Source organism: Danio rerio, chromosome 13, assembly GCF_052040795.2.
Source record: "Danio rerio strain M-AB ecotype USA chromosome 13, GRCz13ab, whole genome shotgun sequence".
In the NCBI taxonomy this organism is placed as follows: Eukaryota; Metazoa; Chordata; class Actinopteri; order Cypriniformes; family Danionidae; genus Danio; species Danio rerio.
Genome location: NC_141033.1, coordinates 19,451,002 through 19,469,676, shown reverse-complemented (window position 1 = coordinate 19,469,676; position 18,675 = coordinate 19,451,002). Strand labels below are relative to the sequence as shown.

The 18,675-nt window shown below is 35.7% G+C and overlaps 1 protein-coding gene and 1 long non-coding RNA gene across 3 annotated transcripts in view; one reads left to right on the top strand and one right to left on the bottom strand.

Annotated features, from left to right (window-relative positions):
* Positions 1-18,675, top strand: part of vdac2 (voltage-dependent anion channel 2) — a 732,443-nt gene that overhangs the window by 702,421 nt on the left and 11,347 nt on the right. The window contains exon 1 of one of the 2 annotated variants that reach the window (NM_199585.3): positions 14,858-15,069. The exons of the other annotated variant lie outside the window; for it this stretch is intronic. The gene's annotated coding sequence lies outside the window, so the exon portion shown is untranslated. Of the gene's footprint in view, positions 1-14,857; positions 15,070-18,675 lie in introns of those variants that run through there. 2 annotated transcript variants of the gene reach the window in all.
* LOC147834176 (uncharacterized) lies at positions 7,476-12,116 on the bottom strand. Its single transcript, XR_015505907.1, has 2 exons — positions 11,821-12,116; positions 7,476-7,663 (listed from the first exon to the last, which is right to left on the bottom strand). It is a non-coding gene; the product is annotated as an uncharacterized LOC147834176 (long non-coding RNA).

The window sequence follows — 18,675 nt, the reverse complement described above, 5'->3', positions numbered from 1 at the left end:
AACACTTTTACCAGTCCCAAAATAAAACAATGACAGATTTTTTAGGGAAAAGGAATGTATCATAAACCGGAAGTGATGCGGTGAAAGGTGGTGTTGTCGTTGGTGGTGAGCGCAGTAAATTCGTGTTGTTGAGTACATGCCGTAAATAAAATTTATGGTGACCGAGCATGGACTGAGGTCTAGGGATGTTTTGCAGCAAACACATAAGCAGCCTAACGCGTTTTTGCTTTACATGTGGTCGGTGTTTGGAGTTTCTAAAGGGCGCAGACTAGACATACTGCATCAATGTGTTCAATATGTTAGGGAATGCTTAAGAGATTGGCAGATTTGTCACTTTTTCACAGCAACAAAACATGCCCATACCAAATAAACATTATTACTTATTACTTGGTGTCAGTGTCGTTGTAAACATTATTGATTTTAATATGTGTAGCAGAAAAGTATATAATGACATGGGACATATGATCCCAAGTCAGAAAGTTCAGCATGAGTGTCGACCTATCTAACTGAGCTGTTCAAGACTACATGTTGAGTTCAGTTTTGATATCTTTATCAGTCAACATATGCTGTGCCTTGATTGTGGACTGTATCTACAAAGTCACACACGAGCCGATATTTTCCGGTGTAAAGAATCTGTCATTGTACATTTGTTTAAGGACTGGTAAAAGTGTTTTGCTCGTATATAATTGTGTCTTATGATAGGTAAAAAAGTTTTCCAAAATGTTGTTTTACACTTTTGCCTACATAGTCTTTGCCTTTATAATCAGAAAGAGCTTTATAGGGTGTATGCAGAGCTAGTGTTTCTTCCCTTACTGATAAACTTCTGGTGAATGATTAATGTGACTTTTTTCCATTTTATACGGTTCCTTTTACAGCATCGATGCTGTATTGTAATTAAAATACAATCAGTTAAATAGACTTTGGCATTTATTTAGTTACTCAATCGTAAAACAAAAAGCCTTTTTCTCGCACGCACCCGTAAGGATCGGCAGGCTAGCGCAATAGCTCCATTGAATATACTGGGGTAAAATAAATGTTCATATTTTAAAGACATGGTGAGGAAAAATGTAATTTAATGCAGTGCTGCATGTACAATCTGAGACTCACTTTATATCGGATATCAATCAGCAAGTGGAGATCACCGATTTTAAAAGAAAACAGAACTTAAACGCGTCACTTTTGTAATGGCATACAGTTTACTGAAAGCGCTTAACCCAAGTTACTGACAAATTAAAAGTCCTTCTGCATACTTGCGTATATACACTATTGCAAGGTATGTTCACACATATGAGGAATTTGTTTTCCTGACAGAGCATCTACAGTGGAACAGAATTACAGAGACAGAACAAAAAACAAATAATACATATATTTAAAAATACAAGTAAGTAGTGAATCCAAATATACAAGTGTACAAGGCATGTACAGGTATATAGTCATTTTTATTTGGTTCACACTTTACAATAATATTTCATTTCATCAATTATTGCATTTACTAACATTAAAAATATTTTTAGAGCATTTATTAATCATACTGCAGTAGGCTAATGCCTTAAAATCCAAATCAATGCTTGTTAGCAATGTTAATATGAACTTACAATGAACATGAACACATTTATAAACATAAAACACATTTATTAGCTAACATCAACAAATAATGTAATGAACGTGTTGTTCAGTGTTTGTACATGTTAGTAATTGCAATGACTAATACAACCTTATTGTCAAGTGTTATCTTTATTTTAATTGTTTGCATAGTTCCTAAAATAAAAAATTGTTTTAATTTAAAAGGTAAACTAAAGGAGTCGGTTCATTTCTAAAAACAACAACAACAACATAGTAATATAAACATTTTAGGGGCTTTTAGCAGCTGACTACTAACTCACAGCTCTGCAGCTCCCTTTTAAACATCGGATCTTCTGAGATGCTTTAGCAGCACCAAGGGGCCAGTGTGTGCATTACTGAAGCTCATCCTGAGTCATTGAGAATGTTAAATTGAAGACACACAGGCTCCCTGGGCGCACAAAGAACACCTGATCATTTCAGCAGTGTAAAATGAAACTTATTCTCCGTTTCAAAATACATGTAGGTTGAACTGTAAGGGCATGAAGTTCAGAAGTGGGTTATTGCTTCTTTTTCACTTACTCTGAAATGAAAGCCAGCAAGCAGTGTTGGTGTTGCAAACTGAAACCAAAACTATTCAAAACTTTGTCCTGCATGGCAACTAAAGTTGAAGAGTTACTAAACAGTTATTAAAACTAAAATGAAGGTACAGTACTCAGCATTTTATCTATTATTTATTTATAGCCACATCGGCAACTTATGGCTGTTTTGTTGCAAAATGGATGTACATAAAACTATTACATGACAAAAACAAATTATTATTACAATAAAAAGTTACTTAGACAAAAATATTAAATATTAATAAAATTTGATATGATTTTTCAGTTCTATTTTTGATAAATAATTTAAGATTTTTCCTGGTTGTACCATTTTAAAAATGTCCATTAAAGTACTCTCCTTAAAAAAAAATTTTGTCTAATGGTATTAAAACTTCCACATTCCAACAAAATATGTTTAATGGTAAGCCTGGCAGTAATTACATTTAGGTGGTGCTTCGTTATTCAGTAAATATAAATGTGTCAACCCAGAATGTCCAATTTGACATCTAGTATAGACAGTTTGATCATGCCTGGTCTTAAAATTATAATTTGCTAAATGTCTTTAGTTTATTTTCAGGTAAGTTTCATGTCATTTATTGTTTATGCAGTTGTCCAATTCTCTTCGCCACGTTTCGTTTACGTACAAATTGATTGTGGGTTTCAAGTCCTCAGGAGGAATTAAACATTCAGTCACTTTCAAGGACATATCCTGCTTTGCTGCTTCATCTGCCAGTTCATTTTCATGTAATACCATATGACCTGGAATCCAACAGAAGATAATGCTGAACCTCTTATTTTCTAGTGTTGTCATTTTCTTTACAATCATGGAAATTATGGGGTGGTCACGCTTACAGTAGAAGCTTCAAGTGCTTGAAGACAGGATTTGGAATGTGTGCAAATTAAAAGTTATGGAACTGTGTCCTTTCCATTCATTCTAAAGCCATATTTATTGCATAATCTTCTGCTGTGTAAATTGAACTTTCTCCTGGAATTAAAGTACCAAAAACATCATCTTTTTGAACACCACTGCTGCTGTTACTCCTTTGTCTGTTTTCGATCCATCTGTATATATGGGTTTATGATAAGGGAGATTGTCTGTTATTTGTTTGAATTCTTGTTTGTATTTATTTGGGTGAGTGAAGGACTTCTTTTGTTTGGTTAGGTTCCATAAGATTCTTATTTTTTTGAGTTGCACCAAGAAGGAATATGGCTTAAAACAGGTAGTGAAAGCTTTTATTAACACCCATATTCATCAGATAGGGCTTCATACGAATTCCAAAAGGACGGATATAATTGGCTCTGTCTTCATACAATTTTAAATATTCAGGGTGGAAAACTAAAGGATAAGCTGGGTTACCTCTTTTTGATTTCAGTTTGACAGCATATAAGTGCAAATTTTAAATGTCGTCTTTCAAGAGATGGTTCTTTTGCTTTAATATACAAACTTTGAACAGGGGATGTTTTAAATGCTCCCAATGAGATTCGTAGTCCTGTGTGATATCAACACAATCTCACGGCAATTCATAACTTTTTCATTTAGTGGCTAATTCGTATGAATTCGTACGATCTAATTCGTACAATTTAGTACGATTTGCTTTTCCCCCAATGACGGTTGGGGTTAGGGGTGGGGTTAGGTGCCACGCCTCCTTTTTAAAATCGTATCATTTCGTAAGACTGAAATCATACGAATTCGTACGAATTAGCCACTAAACTGGCAAAACGTAAAATACTTACGTTTTCTCGTGAGATCAGGCTGGTGATATACAGTATCCAGCATTTTAATGTAGGATTTTCTAGGGGATCCATACACTATACTTTCATCATATTTTCCATTTGGGATCCGATCATGGTTCTATAAAGACAAAGCATTGTAGTACAATCTGCACCCCATTTAGTGATGGTCAGAATTTTAAGGATGTCCAATTTTTTTCAAAGTTTTTGTTTTTAAGAGTTTGATGTGTGGAATAAATGAGAGCTAATTATCCAAGGTGTGTGAGAAATGTAGTTTCCTTTACAATTTTTATAGGTTCTTCTTCCAAGAAGAGACTTGGTTCTGGGTGAAGAGAACGTAATGACAAAAATGCATGCACACAGTTTTTGATCTGCATGGAGAACTTAAATCCATTTTTGACTGACCAGTCATGCATTTTGTTAAAGAGCCCATATTGGGTTTTTGAAAATCCCCTTCCATGTAGTGTGTAACACAGCTCTAAGTGAAGTGGCTTAAATCTGGCTTAAAGTGGCTTAAAGGCTCAAATCTGTAAGTGTACAGTGTTAAAAACTGTTGATTCAGCTACAAAAGAGTCGACTCATAGTGCTTCAAACGAGTCGTCTTGATAACGAGTCATTAGGTGTTTCGCCATGACGTGACAACGAAGTTATTCACGCTCACGCGCAAACCCGGGAGATTTGAAACCTGCGGCCCCGCCCTCTAACACAGAATAAGCCACAAACAACACACACACACACACACACACACACACACACACACACACACACACACACACACACACACACACACACACACACACACACACACACACACACACACACACACACACAGGTCGATTGAAGTCTCAGCATAAGCCCTGCTTGAGCAGTGGGAAACTACTGGAAACTTCTGGAAACTACATGCTACAAAGAATAATTTGTTTGTTAAAGGAAGGATCAGTAAAGAGTAATGATGGACATGTCAGCACATGGATCGGTTTCTTCCTCCATTTCTCAAGTGTAAATACGTGCGATTAAAGTTGTTGCCGCGTTTACTCTAGCTTGCAAATGTATTTAGTTGTGATTTGTTACTTGTAACCGTGTGTACCGTTTCAGGTTAACTCGCTATATTCTCATACCGCATGCAAAGCCACGTTAAAAAACGCGACGCGTGCTGCTTTGTATACGTTCCGTCGAGGAGGGTGTGTGTGTGTGTGTGTGTGTGTGTGTGTGTGTGTGTGTGTGTGTGTGTGTGTGAAAATAGCAGAATGTGACAAGCTAGGAGATCTCCTCGCCAGTTCTTGGAGTTTTTGCTCAGTAAAATAGTTAGCTGCTGGGCATTTCACTCTGTCTCTCGCTGAAGGCAGTCAGTGTCGACCAATCGCAACAGACTGTCATTGGTCCAATCAGCGCAGATTAGCTTCACGCTAAGGAGAGGTTTGGGAACAACTCAATTACTGGACCATTCATATGGGAGTCGCTGGGATAATTAGGTAAAAATAAATGCACATTATAAGACCATGAAAGTGTTTTTTGACCTTGCATGCATATTAGACTGTTGTTGGAGACCCTTTACAAACATAATATGACCTTATTTCATGTATAATATGGGCTCTTTAATACCAAGTTGTAATTGTCTTTCAATATTTTCCATGTTTCTTCTCCTGTAACCGATGCACAAATCATCCACATAAAGACTACAGAATACGTTTAGACCAATAGCATTTACAATGCTATTGATTTTGATGTTAAATAATGTAAATGATAATATACTTCACTGTGGCACACCAAGTTCTTGAATATGTTTATTTGACAGAGTTGTTCCTATCTGAACTCGAAAACACCTGTTTGTTAAAAAATTTGAGATGAAAACAGGTAGACGTCCTCTAAAACCCATTTCATACAAGCCTTTTTAAATGCCATCTCTCCAAGTGGTGTCATATGATTTTTCCAAGTCAAAGAATATTGCTACAGTATGTTCTTTGTTAATAAAACCATTTCGCACATAGGATTCTAGTCTCACAAGATGATCTATTGTGCTTCTTACTCTTCTGAAACCACACTGATGATTATAAATATTTTGATCCTTCTCTGTGACCACACAAGTCGATCATTTATCATTCTTTCCATTATTTTACACAGACAGCTATAAGGGCTATAGGGCAGTAATTATTGGCATCTGAGTGGTCTTTACCTGGTTTAGGTATAGGAATGGTTAAAGATTCTTTCCAACAAGATGGTATCTTTCCAGATGTCCATATATAGTTAAAAATATTCAGTGTTGGGAGTAATGTGTTACAAAAGTAATGTATTACAGTAAAAAAAAATTCTGTAACGCAGTAGTGCAAGGCATTACTAATACATTTTCAATAATATTTTACTCGGTAAATATGCCCGCAAGACATAAACAAATAAAAAATATTGCAGTTCTATTCCCTGTTGGTGGTTAGTGAATATACACATGTGTTGTCATTAAGCTCCCTCTGGCTATTGGAACTTTTTACTTTGAACGCGGAATGATTTCAGCCTCTGAGCTCGAGGTCTGAGGTTACTGGCTCAGCCCGGTTCGCAGTAATGTTAAGCCCTAACGCACAGCGGAAAAGTAGCAAATAAATGAAAATGGCAGAAGACTGTACATTCGTGAGATGGACGTACATGCATATGACGTTTTTTCACTGACAAATGTCATAAGCGCAGTATTACAAGTCGAGAGCGCATTCATGTAAAACGAGCGAGCGAACGCACCTGTTTCTAGGCTAAGGGAGCATGGGGCACAAAGTAACGTGGAGTTAAATGTATTTGCTCAGGGTTAATCCTGGCATGCTTCCGAGGTTTTTACCACAGTGTCGGCAGACGTCTTCCTGGCAATCATTATAAAGGTTCGGCGGAATTTGGATGAGAAACACGGGAGAAACCATTTTTGCAGCATAAAAGTATTTTTTATCATAGTCGATAATTTTTATTTTTAAAAAAAATCTGTGAAAGTATATACGTAAATATTGTTGTGATCATCGCCTTCTAGGCTAAAAGATGAAACCATTTCGAAAGATGTGAAAAACACACAGTGACTGCAAGCCAGTTTTGAGGAAAACATGACGCAGCGGGGTTAGTTGTAACAGAGTGTTACAATTAAGCCAAACACTGTTGGACACCAATTAAACTAACAAAATATGTTTTTGAATTTTGAGAACTTTTTTAATAAAAATGTTTTTTAATCGAAAATATTTTTAATAGAAAAAATATATATTTTATTGCTAATAATCCGTTATTCGTTAATAAAACCGTTAATAAATCAGCAATGCGCAGGACTGGATGACAGAAAAGAAGGTAGTTTCTGATGGTTATACTCACCCAAAAAAATGCTGTTTGCACGATTTGATTAATATCATTATATCCAAATAATAAATAAATTATTATTAAAAACTCTGCTGTGTATTGTTTTTAGATAATATCCAAATCCATGCACATTTCATGCACAAACCCATCATTTAAACTTGACAAAAACTCTCTCGACAGCTGAAGGTTACAGGCTGCTGTGTCTTTAATATGGTGTAAAGATTATTTTGTGTTATTGAAACATCAAGGAGGACGCAGAAGAGAAATATCCCTTATAAATTTAACTACTTTATTTATTTTATGCAACATGTAGTGTAATGCGGCACGCCATCTTTACCAGACTCTGCAAACTCCGCCTCTCCTGTCACTCCGCCCTGAAGCCACAGCTGGCCCTCTTTTGCCAAGGTATTCTGCGGGCAAAAAAGGCTGCCCTGAAGAAGCCTAGCTTTGGCCCGGCCCTAGAGGTGACAGTGGAAATGTGACTGGCCCTGGCTCACCTGCTCGCTTTAGGCATGATGGCTATTGTCATCATATTTTTTTTAATTTTGAGTGTAATGTTGAGAACTTTTTACATAAAAATGTTTTTAATCGAAAATATTTTTAATAGAAAAAATATATATTTTATTGCTAATAATGCAAATAAATGCATTATATAAAAATGGATAAATGGGTATTAATGCTAATTGATTCAAATGTGTTTATCCAATAAACATTTAAAAAAATAAACATGCTGTGCTAGAATGAAGAAAGAAACGAGCCAGTTACTAAGGAAATATAGCTACTATTTAAAGTAAACAGAAATTAAATGAACTGTGTGAAATCTGCCTTTGTAAGCATGTGTTCGACTCTCCCCTATAATACCTTATCAAGTGTTTCCCTTATTTCTATTAGTTACATTTCTGCTTGCATTAGTTATATTTTGTTTAAATGTTTTTAAAATTAAATGTATTTTTTACATGCAACGTCTATTTTCTGTGTATCTTAAGTGTTTGAAACTCCAAACATCTCATCATATAACATACAGCCAAAACATTATGATTAATTGGATTAAAAATGTATATGCAAGTCTTTTTTTTATTATCTTGGTTATTGTAAATAAATAGTGTACCAATATAGGTCATATCAAAAAGCACAAAAGGAAGAGGGAACACAAGACACAATTTGTGAGTCTGCATATTATCTTACTGAGAGAGCAGTGTACTGAGAGCTCACAAGCATGTTTGTCCACAAACAGAGGAAATTGGTGCACAAGCTTTATACTAAAAAAGCAATGTTCATCATGCTCACTTTGTGCATGACAGTTTTGTGTTGTAAGCCACTTGGATTTAAAGTGAATAAAATAATGGCAACAATAAGAAAATTAAAAAAAATCTCTTGTGTCTAATATGAATATTGTCAAGCTACTCACAGATATAATCACTCTACCTCTACAATACTTTTAACAGACTTGAGCCTTCATGTTGACAATACTATATTGTTAGTAGCCTGGATAGGTCACAGTCATTCTGCTACATCATATCACTTTCTACTGGATGTAAAATGCTCTGCAGTACATTTGGTTATTTTAGAATGTAAAGTTTTAATTTTGTAGTTATTTTGGTGAAAGTAACTAAAAAGTAATAGAGTCATGTACCATATTACAATTTTGAGACAGTAATATTGTAATGTAAGGGATTACTTTTAAATAACTAAACAGTAACAAGAAATCAGTAACGCATTACAGTTTAAAAGTAACTTACACTGAAAATATTTAAAAGGATGTACAACACATCATAGGTTAAGTGCTTTAGAAAATGATAATGGACTTTATCAGGTCTTTTGAATTTGTCAAAGCTATTTGTAGTTCTTCCATTGTTGTATATTTCAGCATTATCAGAGGAAAAGTCAATCTGGCTTTGTTCTTGTTGCATTTGTATTCTTTGGAATTGAGGAAGACGATTTTCTATGAATGAGTTTCTTTCAAAAGTTTCTGCAAGGTTGTTGTCAATTTCTTGTTCGGCAGTTAGTTGGGTGCTACGACTATTTATGTGACATATTTGTGATCCACCTTCTTTGTTTTTTATTTTTCATATCATATTCCAGATTTTCTACGTTGGTGTCTGTGAAGTAAAACTTGATATTTAATATTTCCAGCTCTGTTTCTCGGATTGAATAAAAGTCCTTCTTGATTATGATCTTAATATTTTCAATTTAATGAGGTTTTCATTCGTAAGATGTGTTAAATATTCTTTCTGCCTTTTTTTCCGTTCTTTTATGGTCTTTTTGCAGTCGTCATCAAACCAGGGATCATTTCATTGATAGGGGTGTCCTGATGTTTTTGGAATGGTTTCTACAGCTATTTCAATCAGTTTGTTTGTAAAAACTATTACTGAATTATGGTTTACCTGGTCCATTTCTCTGTATTTCACATTGCATTGATTTTCAAAACTGCACCAGTTTGCTTTTTTAAGGTTCCATCTTGGAGATTTTTTGTCTTTGAGTAGCTAATGAAGTAATAATCAATGGAAAAATGATCACTTCCACTTAGGTCATTCCAGTACACCCCATTTTGAAAATTAATATTTTTATCCATTTCTCAGAGAATATTGGCAATGTATTTTTGTGCATTTAAACAAAACAGATTTATTAAACAGATGTATTTATTAAAATAATATATAAAACACAAACACAACTCTAAACACAATCTTTTAAAAATCTTCATTAGCTGCATTTCCACTGTCGGGCCAGTGCGAGCCAGGGCTTTTAATCGGGCTGGGCTGTGCCAATAGCCCTGGAGCATGAGCAGTGAAGCCAAAATCATGTCAGGTTTCCACTGTCGGGCTGGTAGCTAACAGCACATCACGCAAACCCCACCCCCAGAACATCCCCCGAATCAAACGTCACACAACCCGCCTAGTTCAGTGGGAATCAGGCAGACAGATGAAGCACATCTTCGCATCATCAGAAAACGATTAAAATAAAGACAACCGAAACAAACAAATGACACGGTACTGTACAGCATTACATTGTCTATACGCATAGGCCTACGTATTTTCATTCATTATATTTGTTTAATGGCCAACCGACATTGGCGTCATGCATCAAGTGGTCTCACCACAAACTGAAGGACCCAGCGCAACATCCATTATATAAAACCATAGAAATTTTATAACATCCTTGTTTTGATAGACGCCGTCAAACATTCACCCCAAAAGTGGCGGAGAGACCTAAAAAATATACATTTTTTACCTAGGCTATATAACACTTAATAGGTAATCTCTTTATTTAAGAGAATAAATGAAGGATGTTGAGTTAAGTAAATAAACCAGTTAAGCGTTCCAGGACCAAACAATAAAATATAGGCTATATATCGTTGTGCTCAGCAGCTATCCACTAATAAAGTTCTAAAATTTTACAACGCATCATATGAAAACATAAACATTTGTTTGAGGACATGAAACACATTTTTTACATGCAGTTTTTCCCAATCCGTTAATAAAGCAGCACTGCGCAGGACTGGATGACAGAAAAGAAGGTCGTTTCTGATGGTTATACTCACCCAAAAAATGCTGTTTGCAAGATTTGATTAATATCATTGTATTCAAATAATAAATAAATTATTATTAAAAACTCTGTTGTGTATTGTTTTTAGAGAATATCCAAATCCATGCACGTTTCATGCACAAACCCACCATTTAAACTTGACAAAAACTCTCGACAGCTGAAGGTTACAGGCTGCTGTGCTGTGTCTTTAATATGGTGTGAAGATTATTATGTGTTATTGAAACATCAAGGAGGACGCAGCAGAGAAATATCACTTATTTTATGCAACATGTAGTGTAATGCGGCACGCCATCTTTACCAGACTCTGCAAACTCCGCCTCTCCTGTCACTCCGCCCTGAAGCCACAGCTGACCCTCTTTTGCCCAAGGTATTCTGCGGGCAAAAAAGGCTGCCCCACAGAAGCCTCGCTTTGGCCCCATTAGGCCCCAGATGTGACAGTGGAAACGTGACTGGCCCTGGCTCGCTCGCTCACTTTAGGCGCGATAGTGAAAAAGCGGTTATTGTCATCATGCATTAACTTGTTAATTGACTGTCAGTTTTTGTGCTTTGATGATTTTCTTAACTTCTGTAAAGTGTCAAGTTTTACAACTAAAGCTTTAGCTGTTCATTTGATTCTGACAGTATGAAATCTTGAGGAAAAAAAAAAATAACGGTTTTACAGTATTGTGCTGCTCTAAAATATGTTCGTCTTAGTGTCTGAGTAAAAAACGAATTCTAACGTTATTCCCCTTCTGAACACAATATATTTTATTTTGAGAAACATTTTAAATATTTTTGGAGCAGTAAACATGTCAGGCTAAATAATTCTAATGAATCATTGACTTTTGTCTTTATTTGTTTCAAAATATTCGGCTGGAGATAGCGTTACTATTTTTCTAAAAAAAAAAAATGTAAATAAAAAAAATGTTACACACCTTAGGAATGGTAGTAACGTAAGAACATTTTTGGCGATTTTAATACCTTTACTATTCAAAACCGTGGTATACCTTGAAAACGGTTATCGTCCCATGCCTAAATGTGCACACATAATTTCCATATGGCCATTATGATGATGATGCTGCAACAAACGTACCTGGCTGTTTATCAGACCCAAAGAGAAGAAAGCCGATCCAAGCAAACTCATTTAGGTGCTGATGAAAAGCTGTTCTCACATGCACCAACGAGTCTTGAACCAAACGAACTTCGTCGTCATTGTCCGCCCAAACACCATGCCTTGCTGTCCACTCCAACAATGTCTCAATCGTCCCACGAAGTGCAGTTTTTCACGTTTTGTAGCGGCGTTGCAATTGCACGCTTCTTGTGTAGCACGTTACGATTAGTTACGATCAAAAACTGTGCGCATCCTACCAACCTCTTGCTCAATGCAGTGCAGTCGCAGTTATAAAGTAGCGTACTGACACCTAGTGGCCAAATGCCATTACAAATAATGAATTTAAAAGAAAGATCTGTGATACCTATATATGCTGAGCATTTTATAACTGCATTTTAGTGACATTTTAAGCACTATTTTCAGCTGGATTTGCACCACACTTTTTGATACGCCAACATTTTTTCCTAAAGATTTAGAATAAAGAAATATGAATAAATACTTATTTTTAAAATACAATTTTATTATTTTATTATAAAACAAAAATCTGTTAAAGTTTTTAATTAAAAACTGTAGCTCATTTATTAGGCAAATAACAAACTAGCCAGCACATTCAACTTTCCTCAGTCACAATTTGGCCATTTGAAAAAAAAAATGTAAACAATAATAATAATGATGATGATGATAATAATAATGATAATATTAATAATATGGCAACACGGTGGTGCAGTGAGTAGCGCTCTCGCCTCACAACAAAAAGGTCGCTGGTTCGAGCCTCGGCTGGGTCACATGGCATATCTGTGTGGAGTTTGCATGTTCGCGCAGGTTTCTTCCGGGTGCTCCGGTTTACCCCACAAGTTTAAAGACTAAAGATGCGCTATAAGTGAACTGGGTAAGCTAAAATTGTCTTCAGTTTGTGTGAATGGAAGAGTATGGGTGTTTCCCAGTGATGAGTTGCAGCTGGAAGGGCATCCGTTGCGTAAAACATATATGCTGGATAAGTTGGCGGTTCATTCTGCTGTGGTGACCCCAGATTAATAAAGGGACTAAGCCAAAAAGAAAATGATTGAATGAACGAATAATAATAATGTAGAGCTTCACTATTTTTGCCTCTGTTGTAGGCCTACATTTGAAAATTCATGGATAACAAGAGCCAAATTAGTATTCATATTCATTTTAATTTGGGCCGCTTTTGGTGCTTCACACCTTTTTATCAGTCATTTTGTTTCAAGAATAAGGTCCTAAATTTTTTCTCCATTTCTAAGCAATACATAGCGAAAGATGACTTCACTTACATCAGATTGTGTGTTTTCTGGCATAGGATGTTGGACTCATGAAAAATAATTGTTTGCATTGGCCAAAGCTTAGCTGATTAGACGAGAGGGTGCTCGCTGCAGAGCCATTTGAGGAGAGGTGAGCTCCAGAGAGGGGGAGCATGAGCTGTCGCTCCTCCTCCTGTAAGCTGTTTTAATGCGTACACCAACCCCACCCCTAACCCTACCCCCAGTGACATCACTCGTAGAAGAAGTGCAAAAAAGGTGGAGCTCAAGCTTAAGCTCCCCCTCTCTGGAGCTCACCTCTCCTCAAATGGCTCTGCAGCGAGCACCACTTGGATTAGACAGCCAACAGAGGATTCTGCTTGGTCTCAATGCCTTTTTCTATGGGATATTTCAATATTTATGATAACATAGTAGTCAAACTCCCACATGAGGACAAATGAGCTCATGTGGGACAAATTCTGGACCTTTGTCAGTGAGGGGTGGGTCTTCCGAACCCCATCACCCCCTGGCTACGGGCCTGTTTTTATTTAACTGCACTATAGCAATAGACAATAAACAGTAGGTGACTACTGCTACTACTATTACTAATTTACAAATGTTTGAGTCATGAGTTTTGCGAAAACTACATCACTTTACAATATTGTTCCAGTAGTCAACTACTTTAGTTATCATTCAAGTACATGTGAATAATGTATTAGTAAATATAATTTAATACAACTGAGGCAGTTAACAGCCTTTCAAGAGTGTTTCAATGGCATACCTTTTAACTACTTCAGTTACCATTCAAGTAAATTTGAATAATGTATTAGTGAACATATTATAGTGTATTAGTGAAATTGAGCCAGTAAACAGCCTTTCAAGAGTGTTTCAATGGATGGTGTACCTTTTACACCATATGATGTAAAAACAACATACAAAAATCAAAGCTAATAGTGAAACTAAAATTTAAACTAATTAAATAAATAGTAAATATACAAATTAAAAAGCTATTTTGCATTAAGTTAACAAAATAACATCTTTTTATTTAACTGCAATATAAAAATTACAGAAGGTAACTACTGCTGCTACTTTTAATAATTTACAAGTGTTTATGAGTCTTAGGTTTTGTCAAAACTAATACACTTTACAATATCTTCCATTTGTTTACTACTTCAGTGATCATTAAAGTACTTATGAGTAATGTGTTAGTAAATATAATTGAATAGAACTGAGCCATTAAACTTGAAAATGGATGGTGTACCTTTTACACCATGATGTAGTCAACGTACAGAAATCAAAGCTAAATGTGAAACTGAAACTTAAACTGAATAAACAAAAAGTACAGATAAAAAATTAAAGTTAATTTTGCTTATGTTAATGAAATAACATCTTTTATTGAACTACAATATAACAATTACAGTAGGCAACTACTGCTACTACGCCAACTAATTTACAAATGTTTGAGTCATGAGCTTTGTCAAAACTGTAACACTTTTCATTATTGTTCCATTAGTTAACTACCTCAGTTACCATTAAAGTACATATTAATAGTGTATTAGTAAATATCATAAATGAGTAAAAATAATTTAATAGAACCGAGCCAGTAAACAGTCTTTTTACTAATGTTTCAATGGCGTACCTTTTACACTATATGATGTAAATTCAATGTAATAGCCCTTGTCTAAAAAATAACTGAGTCACAGGACATGCAGTATATTGGCGACTTAAATTGACGTACAGTAGCATGTCGCAATACCGCGCAAGCCACACATCTGTTCCTGGCCGTTAGCAATTACCGTCAGGCAGAGGTGAGGACAGCCCGGGGTCCTTGAGCGGGAGGCTGTCGGCACGGGTGTGTTACATTACAGTCTCCTTCAGTTCGCCCTCCAACTGGCCAGACCCTCCACATTGGCTCAGCGCTGGGAATAACTTCAGCAGCCGCGTTTCAATAACCGCACTCCACTCCTTTTAACAGGTAAGTCGCCGAGAGGAGCGGGAATCATATGTGGCTGAATTGAAAGCGTCGGAGACGTTAATTCGCAAGCTTTCTACTTCGTGTTAGCTAGCGCATTAGCACGCGTTAGCTGAGCTTGCTCGATATCTCTCTCTCTCACACACACGGTCTGTCTTACTGTAACGACCGGAGAGAAACAGATGAGCCTGTGATCGGTCATAGCGTGACATTAGCACAGCTCAGCAGCTTTACAGTCTAATCTATAGTGTAGCTTTAATTCAGATCAGTGCGGCTCCTGCTGACTTCTCTTGCATCCGAGCAGCACCAAAAATGCGTGACCTGAGTCACTCTCATCATATTTTGCAGCTCCTTTTCTTCACTTTTTGTTTGATTTAATTACAGTTAGTGTTGTACATCCCTCTGGTCCAGTCTTGCATGTGGCCTTCAGAAGCTTTCCTGCGGCTGCGTTAAATTGGGTAGTAAATCCGCAGTTCGCCTTGCCCTTACTTTGCCCTTTATAATAGAGCAGTTCCTGAACTCATCTATTAATTCAGTTTATTATTAGAGGGTAATAATCCTACACAATTTTAATAGGCATTTATGCCAAATTAATAGTATAGTATAATATTTTTTATTACATGTTTAAAGCGCCAAGGAGTATTTAAGTAATTATTTTTGTACTTCCTGAAAAGAAAGATCTGATGGATGGTATGCGCCTGACAAATCTGTGGGACCAGACATTCCTGTTACTCAATGACATTGAGGTAAAGTTGGTTTTATATTAGCACATCCGTACATTATTGAACTGACAACTTGTTACACGGTCCCTGTTAACCATGCTATTTTCAATATTCTAAAATCGCATGCAAGTAAGACTTAAAAACAACATTAGCATCATTTAATTCACTGTGAACAATGTTAAGAGTAATTTGCTGCTAATATGTCTTTCTCTATTTAGGATTTTCAAGTAATACTTTTCTGAAGCTGTACATGTAAATCTAAAACCAACTTTACCTCAATCTCAATGACCTATATGATAAAGGTCACAGGTGAAGCATTTTGCTATATTTAGAATCAGTTATTTACTCTGTTTGAAAAATAAATGTTAGCGTATTCCTATATATTCTAATATTGGTTGTATCTGTATTATTTACAGTCTTCCTGGGTTTGTATTGTAGTTATTTTCTTTCAAAATTTATTGCTAGATGTTTCTTTTATAATTGATTGCATTAAACCAGCCTGGAGATGAGACTAAAAGGTGTAATTACATGTATTTACTAATACACATTTTTTGATTTTTAGCCAAAACATGTTGTGTACCCCAATATAGACAATTTTGTCTGATGTGTAAAGAGAACTTTAACTAGATATTAGATGGACTCCATACAGTTAGCACAACAATCTTATAGGGTTCCCATGAGTCATGAAATTTCTGAAATATGGGATATTACGAGGTCTAATGTTTTATTTATTATTATTATTTTAATGATTTGTTTGCATTTTTTAGAGGTAAAGTTGGTTTTATATTTGGATATTCAAACATTCTCCTTAACTTAATTTCAGAAAAGTATTCATTGCAAATTCTAAATAGGAAAATCATAAAGGCAGCCAATGACTATCAAAGTACAACATTGTTGAGTCAATTACATAGTGTTAATGTTGTTTTTAAGTAATTCTTGCATGCTAATTACGATCGAATATTCAAAGTAACAAGGTAAACAATATAGAGACTTCTAAAAGACAAATGTGCGAATATTAAACCAACTTTACTGGTATCCTTTTTAGTCAGTAAATCCAGGGCAAAGTGAAGGTATTTGAGATTTGACTTGGATTGGGGACCCTGACCTTATCCTTGAAGTCCTTTAAGGACACAAACTCATGTTGCAAATTCTAAAATAATCATGAACATTTAATTATATCTCTTGTAATAGCTCAGTATTTCAGTGGAAGAAAGAAGTCAATACTTATGTAAACTATATGTCATTAGACATGAAATTTCTCTCTGGCATTTAGTGTCCACAGCTCTGAGTTCACTAGAGAAACAGTCTCTTAAGAAGGGTATTTCTCTCAATATTTATTAGAGCTATCAGCTATGGTGAGAAACTGATTTCAAGATTTTATAAATCATTGTTTTCACCTTTGTATAAATTTTGCACTTAGTTTAACAGCAGATGACGCTGTAAGCTTTACAAACAGCCATTCTCTACTTGCATTAATTCCTTACTAAAACCACTAAAAACTAAAATAAAAAAAAAATCTTTATTTTTAATTATTAAATTTAGGAAAGGTTTAAGTGAGTGCTCATAGTAAATGAACTGTATTAATATTAATCTTGTAAAACAAAACTTAACTTGCATGACTCGGTCAAACACACCAATACTCCTTCATGAGCATATGATTGGTATGAATGTTTTTGCTTTATTTCTGTAATATTGTCTATTTTATTGTCTTTGATTTTGAGTTGGGGATATCTAAAATTAATGTTTAAATAAATGTCTTTTTTATTTATACATTATATCTAATAATAAATTCAATAGTTGGTACTCTGTTGTTGTCTGTTACTTAAGAAGTTAGTAATATGCAATTGATAGGGCATCTTTATATATTTTACAGCATTAGCTGAGATTACTGTTCATCATTTTTAATAGAGAAGCAAGGGCATCTTTCCCACTTACTGTTCCAAAAATGTAAATCTCACATTTACTTAAGATAAAAAAAAAAAAAGTAAATGCATAATTTATAACAAGTGATCTATTCAAAATCTCTCTCGCTTTTTTATTGTTTTATTTTTTTTATTTCCACCTGTCTGTTTATCAACATTCTTCAAAATATTTTCTTTTGGGGTTTATCATTAGAAATAAAATGGCACAAACAGGGTTGGAACAACTTGAGAGAACTCATTTTAAATTTGGACTTTGAGAAATGTTGTTGAGCAATATTTAGGAGTGATGTTGCTTCGCTACTTATTGAAAATGGGTAATATTGTATCTGGATCCAGGCGAAGCACTGGCACAGTAGGTAGTGCTGTCAACTCACAGCAAGAAGGTTGCTGGGTCAGTTGGCGTTTCTGTGTGGAGTTTGCATGTTCTCCCTGCGTTTGCTTGGGTTTCCTCCAGGTGCTCCAGTTTCCCTCACAGTCCAAAGACATGCGGTAGAGGTGAATTGGGTAAGCTAAATTGTCCGTAGTGTACGAGTGTGAATGAGTGTGTATGGATGCGCTATAAGTGAACTGGGTAAGCTAAAATTGTCTTCAGTTTGTGTGAATGGAAGAGTATGGGTGTTTCCCAGTGATGAGTTGCAGCTGGAAGGGCATCCCGCTGCGTAAAACACGTGCTGGATAAGTTGGCGGTTCATTCCGCTTTGGCGACCCTGGATTAATAGAGGGACTAAGCCGAAAAGAGAATGAATGTATCGGGATCCAATTGCTCCATTTACTTGCCCTGTGTCTCACCTGGTTGCCCAGTGATGGCATCATTTGCCAAAGTTGCCCAGCAACATTGCTCTGAAAGTCGCCCCGTGTATCATGACATTAAGCAGAAGATTGCTGGAGACCAGAAACTTAAGGTCATGCAGTTAACCCTGTGAAGTGGATATCTGCTGTATTGTCATGTGAAAATTGGGGATGTA